The following is a 19220-nucleotide window of genomic DNA, read 5'->3' as shown; positions in this document are numbered from 1 at the left end:
ATATAATGTTATTATACAGAGGATGTGACGTCACAGCTCAGTATATAATGTTATTATACAGAGGATGTGACGTCACAGCGCAGTATATAATGTTATACAGGGGATGTGACGTCACAGTATATAATGTTATTATACAGAGGATGTGACGTCACAGCGCAGTATATAATGTTATTATACAGGGGATGTGACGTCACAGCGCAGTATATAATGTTATTATACAGGGGATGTGACGTCACAGCGCAGTATATAATGTTGTTATACAGGGGATGTGACGTCACAGCGCAGTATATAATGTTATTATACAGGGGATGTGACGTCACAGCGCAGTATATAATGTTATTATACAGGGGATGTGACGTCACAGCGCAGCATATAATGTTATTATACAGAGGATGTGACGTCACAGCGCAGTATATAATGTTATTATACAGGGGATGTGACGTCACAGCGCAGTATATAATGTTATTATACAGGGGATGTGACGTCACAGCGCAGTATATAATGTTATTATACAGGGGATGTGACGTCACAGCGCAGTATATAATGTTATTATACAGGGGATGTGACGTCACAGCGCAGTATATAATGTTATTATACAGGGGATGTGACGTCACAGTATATAATGTTATTATACAGAGGATGTGACGTCACAGCGCAGTATATAATGTTATTATACAGGGGATGTGACGTCACAGCGCAGTATATAATGTTATTATACAGGGGATGTGACGTCACAGCGCAGTATATAATGTTATTATACAGGGGATGTGACGTCACAGCGCAGTATATAATGTTATTATACAGGGGATGTGACGTCACAGCGCAGTATATAATGTTATTATACAGGGGATGTGACGTCACAGCGCAGTATATAATGTTATTATACAGGGGATGTGACGTCACAGCGCAGTATATAATGTTATTATACAGAGGATGTGACGTCACAGCGCAGTATATAATGTTGTTATACAGGGGATGTGACGTCACAGCACAGTATATAATGTTATTATACAGGGGATGTGACGTCACAGCGCAGTATATAATATTATTATACAGGGGATGTGACGTCACAGCGCAGTATATAATGTTATTATACAGGGGATGTGACGTCACAGCGCAGTATATAATGATATACAGGGGATGTGACGTCACAGCGCAGTATATAATGATATTATACAGGGGATGTGACGTCACAGCGCAGTATATAATGTTATTATAGAGGGGATGTGACGTCACAGCGCAGTATATAATGTTATTATACAGGGGATGTGACGTCACAGCGCAGTATATAATGATATTATACAGGGGATGTGACGTCACAGCGCAGTATATAATGTTGTTATACAGGGGATGTGACGTCACAGCGCAGTATATAATGTTATTATACAGGGGATGTGACGTCACAGCGCAGTATATAATGTTATTATACAGGGGATGTGACGTCACAGCGCAGTATATAATGTTATTATACAGGGGATGTGACGTCACAGCGCAGTATATAATGTTATTATACAGGGGATGTGACGTCACAGCGCAGTATATAATGATATTATACAGGGGATGTGACGTCACAGCGCAGTATATAATGTTATTATACAGAGGATGTGACGTCACAGCTCAGTATATAATGTTATTATACAGAGGATGTGACGTCACAGCGCAGTATATAATGTTATTATACAGGGGATGTGACGTCACAGCGCAGTATATAATGATATACAGGGGATGTGACGTCACAGCGCAGTATATAATGTTATTATACAGGGGATGTGACGTCACAGCGCAGTATATAATGTTATTATACAGGGGATGTGACGTCACAGCGCAGTATATAATGTTATTATACAGGGGATGTGACGTCACAGCGCAGTATATAATGTTATTATACAGGGGATGTGACGTCACAGTATATAATGTTATTATACAGAGGATGTGACGTCACAGCGCAGTATATAATGATATTATACAGAGGATGTGACGTCACAGCGCAGTATATAATGTTATTATACAGGGGATGTGACATCACAGCGCAGTATATAATGTTATTATACAGGGGATGTGACATCACAGCGCAGTATATAATGTTATTATACAGAGGATGTGACGTCACAGCGCAGTATATAATGTTATTATACAGGGGATGTGACATCACAGCGCAGTATATAATGTTATTATACAGGGGATGTGACGTCACAGCGCAGTATATAATGTTATTATACAGGGGATGTGACGTCACAGCGCAGTATATAATGATGTTATACAGGGGATGTGACCTCACAGCGCAGTATATAATGTTATTATACAGGGGATGTGACATCACAGCGCAGTATATAATGTTATTATACAGGGGATGTGACATCACAGCGCAGTATATAATGTTATTATACAGAGGATGTGACGTCACAGCGCAGTATATAATGTTATTATACAGGGGATGTGACGTCACAGCGCAGTATATAATGTTATTATACAGGGGATGTGACGTCACAGCGCAGTATATAATGTTATTATACAGGGGATGTGACGTCACAGCGCAGTATATAATGTTATTATACAGGGGATGTGACGTCACAGCGCAGTATATAATGTTATTATACAGGGGATGTGACGTCACAGCGCAGCATATAATGTTATTATACAGGGGATGTGACGTCACAGCGCAGTATATAATGTTATTATACAGAGGATGTGATGTCACAGCGCAGCATATAATGTTATTATACAGAAGATGTGACGTCACAGTATATAGTGTTATACAGAGGATGTGACGTCACAGCACAGTATATAATGTTACTATACACAGGATGTGACGTCACAGCGCAGTATATAATGTTATTATACAGGGGATGTGACGTCACAGCGCAGTATATAATGTTATTATACAGGGGATGTGACATCACAGCGCAGTATATAATGTTATTATACAGGGGATGTGACGTCACAGCGCAGTATATAATGTTATTATACAGGGGATGTGACGTCACAGCGCAGTATATAATGTTATACAGAGGATGTGACGTCACAGCGCAGTATATAATGTTATTATACAGAGGATGTGACGTCACAGCGCAGTATATAATGTTATTATACAGAGGATGTGACGTCACAGCGCAGCGTATAATGTTATTATACAGAGGTTGTGACGTCACAGCGCAGTATATAATGTTGTTATACAGAGGATGTGACGTCACATCGCAGTATATAATGTTATTATACAGGGGATGTGACGTCACAGCGCAGTATATAATGTTATTATACAGGGGATGTGACGTCACAGCGCAGTGTATAATGTTATTATACAGAGGATGTGACGTCACAGCGCAGTATATAATGTTATTATACAGAGGATGTGACGTCACAGCGCAGCATATAATGTTATTATACAGGGGATGTGACGTCACAGCGCAGTATATAATGTTATTATACAGAGGATGTGACGTCACAGCGCAGTATATAATGTTATTATACAGAGGATGTGACGTTGCAGCGCAGTATATAATGTTATTATACAGAGGATGTGACGTCACAGCGCAGTATATAATGTTATTATACAGAGGATGTGACGTCACAGCGCAGTATATAATGTTATTATACAGAGGATGTGACGTCACAGCGCAGTATATAATGTTATTATACAGGGGATGTGACGTCACAGCGCAGTATATAATGTTATTATACAGGGGATGTGACGTCACAGCGCAGTATATAATGTTATTATACAGGGGATGTGACGTCACAGCGCAGTATATAATGTTATTATACAGGGGATGTGACGTCACAGCGCAGCATCTAATGTTATTATACAGAGGATGTGACGTCACAGCGCAGTATATAATGTTATTATACAGAGGATGTGACGTCACAGCGCAGTATATAATGTTATTATACAGGGGATGTGACGTCACAGCGCAGTATATAATGTTATTATACAGGGGATGTGACGTCACAGCGCAGTATATAATGTTATTATACAGGGGATGTGACGTCACAGCGCAGTATATAATGTTATTATACAGGGGATGTGACGTCACAGCGCAGTATATAATGTTATTATACAGGGGATGTGACGTCACAGCGCAGTATATAATGTTATTATACAGAGGATGTGACGTCACAGCGCAGTATATAATGTTATTATACAGGGGATGTGACGTCACAGCGCAGTATATAATGTTATTATACAGAGGATGTGACGTCACAGCGCAGCATATAATGTTATTATACAGAGGATGTGACGTCACAGCGCAGCATATAATGTTATTATACAGGGGATGTGACGTCACAGCGCAGTATATGTTATTATACAGGGGATGTGACGTCACAGCGCAGTATATAATGTTATTATACAGGGGATGTGACGTCACAGCGCAGTATATAATGTTATTATACAGGGAATGTGACGTCACAGCGCAGCGTATAATGTTATTATACAGGGGATGTGACGTCACAGCGCAGTATATAATGTTATTATACAGAGGATGTGACGTCACAGCGCAGTATATAATGTTATTATACAGAGGATGTGACTTCACAGCGCAGTATATAATTTTATACAGAGGATGTGACGTCACAGCGCAGTATATAATGTTATTATACAGGGGATGTGACGTCACAGCGCAGTATATAATGTTATTATACCGGGGATGTGACGTCACAGCGCAGTATATAATGTTATTATACAGAGGATGTGACGTCACAGCGCAGTATATAATGTTATTATACAGAGGATGTGACGTCACAGCGCAGTATATAATGTTATTATACAGAGGATGTGACGTCACAGCGCAGTATATAATGTTATTATACAGGGGATGTGACGTCACAGCGCAGTATATAATGTTATTATACAGAGGATGTGACGTCACAGCGCAGTATATAATGTTATTATACAGGGGATGTGACGTCACAGCGCAGTATATAATGTTATTATACAGGGGATGTGACGTCACAGCGCAGTATATAATGCTATTATACAGGGGATGTGACGTCACAGCGCAGTATATAATGTTATTATACAGAGGATGTGACGTCACAGCGCAGTATATAATGTTATACAGGGGATGTGACGTCACAGCGCAGCATGTAATGTTATTATACAGGGGATGTGACGTCACAGCGCAGCATATAATGTTATTATACAGGGGATGTGACGTCACAGCGCAATGTATAATGTTATTATACAGAGGATGTGACGTCACAGCGCAGTATATAATGTTATTATACAGAGGATGTGATGTCACAGCGCAGTATATAATGTTATTATACAGAGGATGTGACGTCACTGCGCAGTATATAATGTTATTATACCGAGGATGTTACGTCACAGCGCTGTATATAATGTTATTATACAGGGGATGTGACGTCACAGCGCAGTATATAATGTTATTATACAGAGGATGTGACGTCACAGCGCAGTATATAATGTTATTATACAGAGGATGTGACGTCACAGCGCAGTATATAATGTTATTATACAGGGGATGTGACGTCACAGCGCAGTATATAATGTTATTATACAGGGGATGTGACGTCACAGCGCAGTATATAATGTTATTATACAGAGGATGTGACGTCACAGCGCAGTATATAATGTTATTATACAGAGGATGTGACGTCACTGCGCAGTATATAATGTTATACAGGGGATGTGACGTCACAGCGCAGTGTATAATGTTATTATACAGGGGATGTGACGTCACAGCGCAGTATATAATGTTATTATACAGGGGATGTGACGTCACAGCGCAGTATATAATGTTATTATACAGAGGATGTGACGTCACAGCGCAGTATATAATGTTATTATACAGGGGATGTGACGTCACAGCGCAGTATATAATGTTATTATACAGGGGATGTGACGTCACAGCGCAGTATATAATGTTATTATACAGAGGATGTGACGTCACAGCGCAGTATATAATGTTATTATACAGGGGATGTGACGTCACAGCGCAGTATATAATGTTATTATACAGGGGATGTGACGTCACAGCGCAGTATATAATGTTATTATACAGGGGATGTGACGTCACAGCGCAGTATATAATGTTATTATACAGAGGATGTGACGTCACAGCGCAGTATATAATGTTATTATACAGAGGATGTGACGTCACAGCGCAGTATATAATGTTATTATACAGAGGATGTGACGTCACTGCGCAGTATATAATGTTATACAGGGGATGTGACGTCACAGCGCAATGTATAATGTTATTATACAGAGGATGTGACGTCACTGCTCAGTATATAATGTTATTATACAGAGGATGTGACGTCACAGCGCAGTATATGATGTTATTATACAGGGGATGTGACGTCACAGCGCAGTATATGATGTTATTATACAGGGGATGTGACGTCACAGCGCAGTATATGATGTTATTATACAGGGGATGTGACGTCACAGCGCAGTATATGATGTTATTATACAGGGGATGTGACGTCACAGCGCAGTATATAATGTTGTTATACAGGGGATGTGACGTCACAGCGCAGTATATAATGTTATTATACAGGGGATGTGACGTCACAGCGCAGTATATAATGTTATTATACAGGGGATGTGACGTCACAGCGCAGTATATAATGTTATTATACAGGGGATGTGACGTCACAGCGCAGTATATAATGTTATTATACAGAGGATGTGACGTCACAGCGCAGTATATAATGTTATTATACAGGGGATGTGACGTCACAGCGCAGTATATAATGTTATTATACAGAGGATGTGACGTCACAGCGCAGTATATAATGTTATTATACAGGGGATGTGACGTCACAGCGCAGTATATAATGTTATTATACAGGGGATGTGACGTCACAGTATATAATGATATTATACAGGGGATGTGACGTCACAGCGCAGTATATAATGTTATTATACAGGGGATGTGACGTCACAGCGCAGTATATAATGTTATACAGGGGATGTGACGTCACAGTATATAATGTTATTATACAGGGGATGTGACGTCACAGCGCAGCATATAATGTTATACAGGGGATGTGACGTCACAGTATATAATGTTATTATACCGGGGATGTGACGTCACAGCGCAGTATATAATGTTATTATACAGAGGATGTGACGTCACAGCGCAGTATATAATGTTATTATACAGGGGATGTGACGTCACAGCGCAGTATATAATGTTATTATACAGGGGATGTGACGTCACAGCGCAGTATATAATGTTATTATACAGGGGATGTGAAGTCACAGTATATAATGTTATTATACAGAGGATGTGACGTCACAGCGCAGTATATAATGTTATTATACAGGGGATGTGACGTCACAGCGCAGTATATAATGTTATTATACAGGGGATGTGACGTCACAGCGCAGCATATAATGTTATTATACAGGGGATGTGACGTCACAGCGCAGTATATAATGTTGTTATACAGGGGATGTGACGTCACAGCGCAGTATATAATGTTATTATACAGGGAATGTGACGTCACAGCGCAGTATATAATGTTATTATACAGGGGATGTGACGTCACAGCGCAGTATATAATGTTATTATACAGGGGATGTGACGTCACAGCGCAGTATATAATGTTATTATACAGGGGATGTGATGTCACAGCGCAGTATATAATGTTATTATACAGAGGATGTGACGTCACAGCGCAGTATATAATGTTATTATACAGAGGATGTGACGTCACAGCGCAGTATATAATGTTATTATACAGAGGATGTGACGTCACAGCGCAGTATATAATGTTATTATACAGGGGATGTGACGTCACAGCGCAGTATATAATGTTATTATACAGAGGATGTGACGTCACAGCGCAGTATATAATGTTATTATACAGAGGATGTGACGTCACAGCGCAGTATATAATGTTATTATACAGAGGATGTGACGTCACAGCGCAGCATATAATGTTATTATACAGAGGATGTGACGTCACAGCGCAGTATATAATGTTATTATACAGGGGATGTGACGTCACAGCGCAGTATATAATGTTATTATACAGGGGATGTGACGTCACAGCGCAGCATATAATGTTATTATACAGGGGATGTGACGTCACAGCGCAGTATATAATGTTATTATACAGAGGATGTGACGTCACAGCGCAGTATATAATGTTATTATACAGGGGATGTGACGTCACAGCGCAGTATATAATGTTATTATACAGGGGATGTGACGTCACAGCGCAGCATATAATGTTGTTATGCAGGGGATGTGACGTCACAGCGCAGCATATAATGTTATTATACAGAGGATGTGACGTCACAGCGCAGTATATAATGTTATTATACAGGGGATGTGACGTCACAGCGCAGTATATAATGTTATTATACAGGGGATGTGACGTCACAGCGCAGTATATAATGTTATTATACAGGGGATGTGACGTCACAGCGCAGTATATAATGTTATTATACAGAGGATGTGACGTCACAGCGCAGTATATAATGTTATTATACAGAGGATGTGACGTCACCGCGCAGTATATAATGTTATTATACAGAGGATGTGACGTCACAGCGCAGTATATAATGTTATTATACAGGGGATGTGACGTCACAGCGCAGTATATAATGTTATTATACAGGGGATGTGACGTCACAGCGCAGTATATAATGTTATTATACAGGGGATGTGACGTCACAGCGCAGTATATAATGATATACAGGGGATGTGACGTCACAGCGCAGTATATAATGATATTATACAGGGGATGTGACGTCACAGCGCAGTATATAATGTTATTATACAGAGGATGTGACGTCACAGCGCAGTATATAATGTTATACAGGGGATGTGACGTCACAGTATATAATGTTATTATACAGAGGATGTGACGTCACAGCGCAGTATATAATGTTATTATACAGGGGATGTGACGTCACAGCGCAGTATATAATGTTATTATACAGAGGATGTGACGTCACAGCGCAGTATATAATGTTATACAGGGGATGTGACGTCACAGTATATAATGTTATTATACAGAGGATGTGACGTCACAGCGCAGTATATAATGTTATTATACAGAGGATGTGACGTCACAGCTCAGTATATAATGTTATTATACAGGGGATGTGACGTCACAGCGCAGTATATAATGTTATTATACAGGGGATGTGACGTCACAGCGCAGTATATAATGTTATTATACAGGGGATGTGACGTCACAGCGCAGCATATAATGTTATTATACAGAGGATGTGACGTCACAGCGCAGTATATAATGTTATTATACAGGGGATGTGACGTCACAGCGCAGTATATAATGTTATTATACAGGGGATGTGACGTCACAGCGCAGTATATAATGTTATTATACAGGGGATGTGACGTCACAGCGCAGTATATAATGTTATTATACAGGGGATGTGACGTCACAGCGCAGCATATAATGTTATTATACAGAGGATGTGACGTCACAGCGCAGTATATAATGTTATTATACAGGGGATGTGACGTCACAGCGCAGTATATAATGTTATTATACAGGGGATGTGACGTCACAGCGCAGTATATAATGTTATTATACAGAGGATGTGACGTCACTGCGCAGTATATAATGTTATTATACAGGGGATGTGACGTCACAGCGCAGCATATAATGTTATTATACAGAGGATGTGACGTCACAGTATATAATGTTATTATACAGAGGATGTGACGTCACAGCGCAGTATATAATGTTATTATACAGGGGATGTGACGTCACAGCGCAGTATATAATGTTATTATACAGAGGATGTGACGTCACAGCGCAGTATATAATGTTATTATACAGGGGATGTGACGTCACAGCGCAGTATATAATGTTATTATACAGGGGATGTGACGTCACAGCGCAGTATATAATGTTATTATACAGGGGATATGACGTCACAGCGCAGTATATAATGTTATTATACAGGGGATGTGACGTCACAGCGCAGTATATAATGTTATTATACAGGGGATGTGACGTCACAGCGCAGTATATAATGTTATTATACAGGGGATGTGACGTCACAGCGCAGTATATAATGTTATTATACAGGGGATGTGACGTCACAGCGCAGTATATAATGTTATTATACAGGGGATGTGACGTCACAGCGCAGTATATAATGTTATACAGAGGATGTGACGTCACTGCGCAGTATATAATGTTATTATACAGGGGATGTGACGTCACAGCGCAGTATATAATGTTATTATACAGAGGATGTGACGTCACAGCGCAGTATATAATGTTATTATACAGGGGATGTGACGTCACAGTATATAATGTTATTATACAGAGGATGTGACGTCACAGCGCAGTATATAATGTTATTATACAGAGGATGTGACGTCACAGCGCAGTATATAATGTTATTATACAGGGGATGTGACGTCACAGTGCAGTATATAATGATATTATACAGGGGATGTGACGTCACAGCGCAGTATATAATGTTATTATACAGAGGATGTGACGTCACAGCTCAGTATATAATGTTATTATACAGAGGATGTGACGTCACAGCGCAGTATATAATGTTATACAGGGGATGTGACGTCACAGTATATAATGTTATTATACAGAGGATGTGACGTCACAGCGCAGTATATAATGTTATTATACAGGGGATGTGACGTCACAGCGCAGTATATAATGTTATTATACAGGGGATGTGACGTCACAGCGCAGTATATAATGTTAATATACAGGGGATGTGACGTCACAGCGCAGTATATAATGTTATTATACAGGGGATGTGACGTCACAGCGCAGCATATAATGTTCTTATACAGAGGATGTGACGTCACAGCGCAGTATATAATGTTATTATACAGGGGATGTGACGTCACAGCGCAGTATATAATGTTATTATACAGGGGATGTGACGTCACAGTATATAATGTTATTATACAGAGGATGTGACGTCACAGCGCAGTATATAATGTTATTATACAGGGGATGTGACGTCACAGCGCAGCATATAATGTTATTATACAGGGGATGTGACGTCACAGCGCAGTATATAATGTTGTTATACAGGGGATGTGACGTCACAGCGCAGTATATAATGTTATTATACAGGGGATGTGACGTCACAGCGCAGTATATAATGTTATTATACAGGGGATGTGACGTCACAGCGCAGTATATAATGTTATTATACAGGGGATGTGACGTCACAGCGCAGTATATAATGTTGTTATACAGAGGATGTGATGTCACAGCGCAGTATATAATGTTGTTATACAGAGGATGTGACGTCACAGCGCAGTATATAATGTTATTATACAGAGGATGTGACGTCACAGCGCAGTATATAATGTTATTATACAGGGGATGTCACATCAGCACAGTATATAATGTTATTATACAGAGGATGTGACGTCACAGCGCAGTATATAATGTTATTATACAGGGGATGTGACGTCACAGCGCAGTATATAATGTTATTATACAGGGGATGTGACGTCACAGCGCAGTATATAATGTTATTATACAGAGGATGTGACGTCACAGCGCAGTATATAATGTTATACAGGGGATGTGACGTCACAGCGCAGTATATAATGTTATTATACAGGGGATGTGACGTCACAGCGCAGCATATAATGTTGTTATACAGGGGATGTGACATCACAGCGCAGCATATAATGTTGTAATACAGGGGATGTGACGTCACAGCGCAGTATATAATGTTATTATACAGGGGATGTGACGTCACAGCGCAGTATATAATTTTGTTATACAGGGGATGTGACGTCACAGCGCAGTATATAATGTTATACAGGGAATGTGACGTCACAGCACAGTATATACTGTTATTATAGGACGGCTCTGACGTCACAGCGCAGTATATAATGTTATTATACAGGGGATGTGATGTCACAGCGCAGTATATAATGTTATTATACAGGGGATGTGACGTCACAGCGCAGTATATAATGTTATTATACAGAGGATGTGATGTCACAGCGCAGTATATAATGTTATTATACAGGGGATGTGACGTCACAGCGCAGTATCTAATGTTATTATACAGAGGATGTGACGTCACAGTATATAATGTTATACAGAGGATGTGACGTCACAGTATATAATGTTATACAGAGGATGTGACGTCACAGCACAGTATATAATGTTATTATACAGGGGATGTGACGTCACAGCGCAGTATATAATGTTATTATACAGGGGATGTGACGTCACAGCGCAGTATATAATGTTATTATACAGGGGATGTGACATCACAGCGCAGTATATAATGTTATTATACAGGGGATGTGACGTCACAGCGCAGTATATAATGTTATTATACAGGGGATGTGACGTCACAGCGCAGTATATAATGTTATACAGAGGATGTGACATCACAGCGCAGTATATAATGTTATTATGCAGAGGTTGTGACGTCACAGCGCAGTATATAATGTTATTATAGAGAGGATGTGACGTCACAGCGCAGTATATAATGTTATTATACAGAGGATGTGACGTCACAGCGCAGTATATAATGTTATTATACAGGTGATGTGACGTCACAGCGCAGTATATAATGTTATTATACAGGGGATGTGACGTCACAGCGCAGTGTATAATGTTATTATACAGAGGATGTGACGTCACAGCGCAGTATATAATGTTATTATACAGGGGATGTGACGTCACAGCGCAGTATATAATGTTGTTATACAGGGGATGTGACGTCACAGCGCAGTATATAATGTTATTATACAGAGGATGTGACGTCACAGCGCAGTATATAATGTTATTATACCGAGGATGTGACGTCACAGCGCAGTATAGAATGTTATTATACAGAGGATGTGACGTCACAGCGCAGTATATAATGTTATTATACAGAGGATGTGACGTCACAGCGCAGTATATAATGTTATTATACAGAGGATGTGACGTCACAGCGCAGTATATAATGTTATTATACAGGGGATGTGACATCAGCACAGTATATAATGTTATTATACAGAGGATGTGACGTCACAGCGCAGTATATAATGTTATTATACAGGGGATGTGACGTCACAGCGCAGCATATAATGTTGTTATACAGGGGATGTGACGTCACAGCGCAGTATATAATGTTATTATACAGGGGATGTGACGTCACAGCGCAGTATATAATTTTGTTATACAGGGGATGTGACGTCACAGCGCAGTATATAATGTTATTATACAGGGGATGTGACGTCACAACGCAGCATATAATGTTATTATACAGAGGTTGTGACGTCACAGCGCAGTATATAATGTTATTATACAGGGGATGTCACATCAGCACAGTATATAATGTTATTATACAGGGGATGTGACGTCACAGCACAGTATATACTGTTATTATAGGACGGCTCTGACGTCACAGCGCAGTATATAATGTTATTATACAGGGGATGTGACGTCACAGCGCAGTATATAATGTTATTATACAGGGGATGTGATGTCACAGCGCAGTTTATAATGTTATTATACAGGGGATGTGACGTCACAGCGCAGTATATAATGTTATTATACAGGGGATATGACGTCACAGCGCAGTATATAATGTTATTATACAGAGGATGTGACGTCACAGCGCAGTATATAATGTTATACAGGGGATGTGACGTCACAGCGCAGTATATAATGTTATTATACAGGGGATGTGACGTCACAGCGCAGCATATAATGTTGTTATACAGGGGATGTGACGTCACAGCGCAGCATATAATGTTGTAATACAGGGGATGTGACGTCACAGCGCAGTATATAATGTTATTATACAGGGGATGTGACGTCACAGCGCAGTATATAATTTTGTTATACAGGGGATGTGACGTCACAGCGCAGTATATAATGTTATACAGGGAATGTGACGTCACAGCACAGTATATACTGTTATTATAGGACGGCTCTGACGTCACAGCGCAGTATATAATGTTATTATACAGGGGATGTGATGTCACAGCGCAGTATATAATGTTATTATACAGGGGATGTGACGTCACAGCGCAGTATAAAATGTTATTATACAGAGGATGTGATGTCACAGCGCAGTATATAATGTTATTATACAGGGGATGTGACGTCACAGCGCAGTATATAATGTTATTATACAGAGGATGTGACGTCACAGTATATAATGTTATACAGAGGATGTGACGTCACAGCACAGTATATAATGTTATTATACAGGGGATGTGACGTCACAGCGCAGTATATAATGTTATTATACAGGGGATGTGACGTCACAGCGCAGTATATAATTTTATTATACAGGGGATGTGACATCACAGCGCAGTATATAATGTTATTATACAGGGGATGTGACGTCACAGCGCAGTATATAATGTTATTATACAGGGGATGTGACGTCACAGCGCAGTATATAATGTTATACAGAGGATGTGACATCACAGCGCAGTATATAATGTTATTATGCAGAGGTTGTGACGTCACAGCGCAGTATATAATGTTATTATACAGAGGATGTGACGTCACAGCGCAGTGTATAATGTTATTATACAGAGGATGTGACGTCACAGCGCAGTATATAATGTTATTATACAGGGGATGTGACGTCACAGCGCAGTATATAATGTTATTATATAGGGGATGTGACGTCACAGCGCAGTGTATAATGTTATTATACAGAGGATGTGACGTCACAGCGCAGTATATAATGTTATTATACAGGGGATGTGACGTCACAGCGCAGTATATAATGTTATTATACAGAGGATGTGACGTCACAGCGCAGTATATAATGTTATTATACCGAGGATGTGACGTCACAGCGCAGTATATAATGTTATTATACAGAGGATGTGACGTCACAGCGCATTATATAATGTTATTATACAGAGGATGTGACGTCACAGCGCAGTATATAATGTTATTATACAGGGGATGTGACATCAGCACAGTATATAATGTTATTATACAGAGGATGTGACGTCACAGCGCAGTATATAATGTTATTATACAGGGGATGTGACGTCACAGCGCAGTATATAATGTTATTATACAGGGGATGTGACGTCACAGCGCAGCATATAATGTTGTTATACAGGGGATGTGACGTCACAGCGCAGCATATAATGTTGTTATACAGGGGATGTGACGTCACAGCGCAGTATATAATGTTATTATACAGGGGATGTGACGTCACAGCGCAGTATATAATTTTGTTATACAGGGGATGTGACGTCACAGCGCAGTATATAATGTTATTATACAGGGGATGTGACGTCACAACGCAGCATATAATGTTATTATACAGAGGTTGTGACGTCACAGCGCAGTATATAATGTTATTATACAGGGGATGTCACATCAGCACAGTATATAATGTTATTATACAGGGGATGTGACGTCACAGCACAGTATATACTGTTATTATAGGACGGCTCTGACGTCACAGCGCAGTATATAATGTTATTATACAGGGGATGTGACGTCACAGCGCAGTATATAATGTTATTATACAGGGGATGTGATGTCACAGCGCAGTATATAATGTTATTATACAGGGGATGTGACGTCACAGCGCAGTATATAATGTTATTATACAGGGGATGTGACGTCACAGCGCAGTATATAATGTTATTATACAGGGGATGTGACGTCACAGCGCAGTATATAATGTTATTATACAGGGGATGTGACGTCACAGCGCAGTATATAATGTTATTATACAGGGGATGTGACGTCACAGCGCAGTATATAATGTTATTATACAGGGGATGTGACGTCACAGCGCAGTATATAATGTTATTATACAGAGGACGTGACGTCACAGCGCAGTGTATAATGTTATTATACAGGGGATGTGACGTCACAGCGCAGTATATAATGTTATTATACAGGGGATGTGACGTCACAGCGCAGTATATAATGTTATTATACAGGGGATGTGACGTCACAGCGCAGTATATAATGTTATTATACAGAGGATGTGACGTCACAGTATATAATGTTATACAGAGGATGTGACGTCACAGCACAGTATATAATGTTATTATACAGGGGATGTGACGTCACAGCGCAGTATATAATGTTATTATACAGGGGATGTGACGTCACAGCGCAGTATATAATATTATTATACAGAGGATGTGACGTCACAGCGCAGTATATAATGTTATTATACAGAGGATGTGACGTCACAGCGCAGTATATAATGTTATTATACAGAGGATGTGACGTCACAGCGCAGTATATAATGTTATTATACAGGGGATGTGACGTCACAGCGCAGTATATAATGTTATACAGGGGATGTGACGTCACAGCGCAGTATATAATGTTATTATACAGGGGATGTGACATCACAGCACAGTATATAATGTTATTATACAGGGGATGTGACGTCACAGCGCAGTATATAATGTTATTATACAGGGGATGTGACCTCACAGCGCAGTATATAATGTTATTATACAGGGGATGTGACATCACAGCACAGTATATAATGTTATTATACAGGGGATGTGACCTCACAGCGCAGTATATAATGTTATTATACAGGGGATGTGACCTCACAGCGCAGTATATAATGTTATTATACAGGGGATGTGACATCACAGCACAGTATATAATGTTATTATACAGGGGATGTGACGTCACAGCGCAGTATATAATATTGTTATACAGGGGATGTGACCTCACAGCACAGTATATAATGTTATTATACAGGGGATGTGACGTCACAGCGCAGTATATAATGTTATACAGGGGATGTGATGTCACAGCGCAGTATATAATGTTATTATACAGAGGATGTGACGTCACAGCGCAGTATATAATGTTATTATACAGGGGATGTGACATCACAGCGCAGCATATAATGTTATTATACAGGGGATGTGACGTCACAGCGCAGCATATAATGTTATTATACAGGGGATGTGACGTCACAGCGCAGTATATAATGTTATTATACAGAGGATGTGATGTCACAGCACAGCATATAATGTTATTATACAGAGGATGTGACGTCACAGTATATAATGTTATACAGAGGATGTGACGTCACAGTATATAATGTTATACAGAGGATGTGACGTCACAGCACAGTATATAATGTTATTATACAGAGGATGTGACGTCACAGTATATAATGTTATACAGAGGATGTGACGTCACAGCGCAGTATATAATGTTATTATACAGGGGATGTGACGTCACAGCGCAGTATATAATGTTATTATACAGGGGATGTGACATCACAGCGCAGTATATAATGTTATTATACAGGGGATGTGACGTCACAGCGCAGTATATAATGTTATTATACAGGGGATGTGACGTCACAGCGCAGTATATAATGTTATACAGAGGATGTGACGTCACAGCGCAGTATATAATGTTATTATACAGAGGATGTGACGTCACAGCGCAGTATATAATGTTATTATACAGAGGATGTGACGTCACAGCGCAGTATATAATGTTATTATACAGAGGATGTGACGTCACAGCGCAGTATATAATGTTATTATACAGAGGTTGTGACTTCACAGCGCAGTATATAATGTTGTTATACAGAGGATGTGACGTCACATCGCAGTATATAATGTTATTATACAGGGGATGTGACGTCACAGCGCAGTATATAATGTTATTATACAGAGGATGTGATGTCACTGCGCAGTATATAATGTTATTATACAGGGGATGTGACGTCACAGCGCAGTATATAATGTTATTATACAGGGGATGTGACGTCACAGCTCAGCATATAATGTTATTATACAGAGGATGTGACGTCACAGCGCAGTATATAATGTTATTATACAGGGGATGTGACGTCACAGCGCAGTATATAATGTTATTATACAGGGGATTTGACGTCACAGCGCAGTATATAATGTTATTATACAGAGGATGTGACGTCACAGCTCAGCATATAATGTTATTATACAGAGGATGTGACGTCACAGCTCAGCATATAATGTTATTATACAGAGGATGTGACGTCACAGCTCAGCATATAATGTTATTATACAGGGGATGTGACGTCACAGCGCAGTATATAATGTTATTATACAGGGGATTTGACGTCACAGCGCAGTGTATAATGTTATTATACAGGGGATGTGACGTCACAGCTCAGCATATAATGTTATTATACAGAGGATGTGACGTCACAGCTCAGCATATAATGTTATTATACAGGGGATTTGACGTCACAGCGCAGTGTATAATGTTATTATACAGAGGATGTGACGTCACAGCGCAGTATATAATGTTATTATACAGGGGATGTGACGTCACAGCTCAGCATATAATGTTATTATACAGGGGATGTGACGTCACAGCGCAGTGTATAATGTTATTATACAGAGGATGTGACGTCACAGCGCAGTATATAATGTTATTATACAGGGGATGTGACGTCACAGCGCAGTATATAATGTTATTATACAGGGGATTTGACGTCACAGCGCAGTATATAATGTTATTATACAGAGGATGTGACGTCACAGCGCAGTATATAATGTTATTATACAGAGGATGTGACGTCACAGCTCAGCATATAATGTTATTATACAGAGGATGTGACGTCACAGCTCAGCATATAATGTTATTATACAGGGGATTTGACGTCACAGCGCAGTGTATAATGTTATTATACAGAGGATGTGACGTCACAGCGCAGTATATAATGTTATTATAAAGAGGATGTGACGTCACAGCGCAGTATATAATGTTATTATACAGGGGATGTAACTTCACAGCGCAGTATATAATGTTATTATACAGGGGATGTGACGTCACAGCGCAGTGTATAATGTTATTATACAGAGGATGTGACGTCACAGCGCAGTATATAATGTTATTATACAGGGGATGTGACGTCACAGCGCAGTATATAATGTTATTATACAGGGGATGTGACGTCACAGCGCAGTATATAATGTTATTATACAGGGGATGTGACGTCACAGCGCAGTGTATAATGTTATTATACAGAGGATGTGACGTCACAGCGCAGTATATAATGTTATTATACAGGGGATGTGACGTCACAGCGCAGTATATAATGTTATTATACAGGGGATGTGACGTCACAGCGCAGTATATAATGTTATTATACAGAGGATGTGTCGTCACAGCGCAGTGTATAATGTTATTATACAGGGGATGTGACGTCACAGCGCAGCATATAATGTTATTATACAGAGGATGTGACTTCACAGCGCAGCATATAATGTTATTATACAGAGGATGTGACG

At 39.6% G+C, this 19220-nt stretch overlaps 1 protein-coding gene across 2 annotated transcripts in view; it reads left to right on the top strand.

Moving 5' to 3' along the window:
* ATXN3 (ataxin 3) overlaps nt 1–19220 on the top strand; it is a 97885-nt gene that overhangs the window by 60631 nt on the left and 18034 nt on the right. The gene's annotated exons all lie outside the window — the stretch shown is intronic.

The sequence above is a fragment of the Phyllobates terribilis genome, unplaced genomic scaffold, assembly GCF_046119375.1.
Source record: "Phyllobates terribilis strain yellow unplaced genomic scaffold, ASM4611937v1 Scaffold_7__3_contigs__length_470593459, whole genome shotgun sequence".
NCBI lineage: Eukaryota > Metazoa > Chordata > Amphibia > Anura > Dendrobatidae > Phyllobates > Phyllobates terribilis.
Note: the sequence above shows the minus strand (reverse complement) of the source record. Positions and strands in the feature narration are given on the sequence as shown.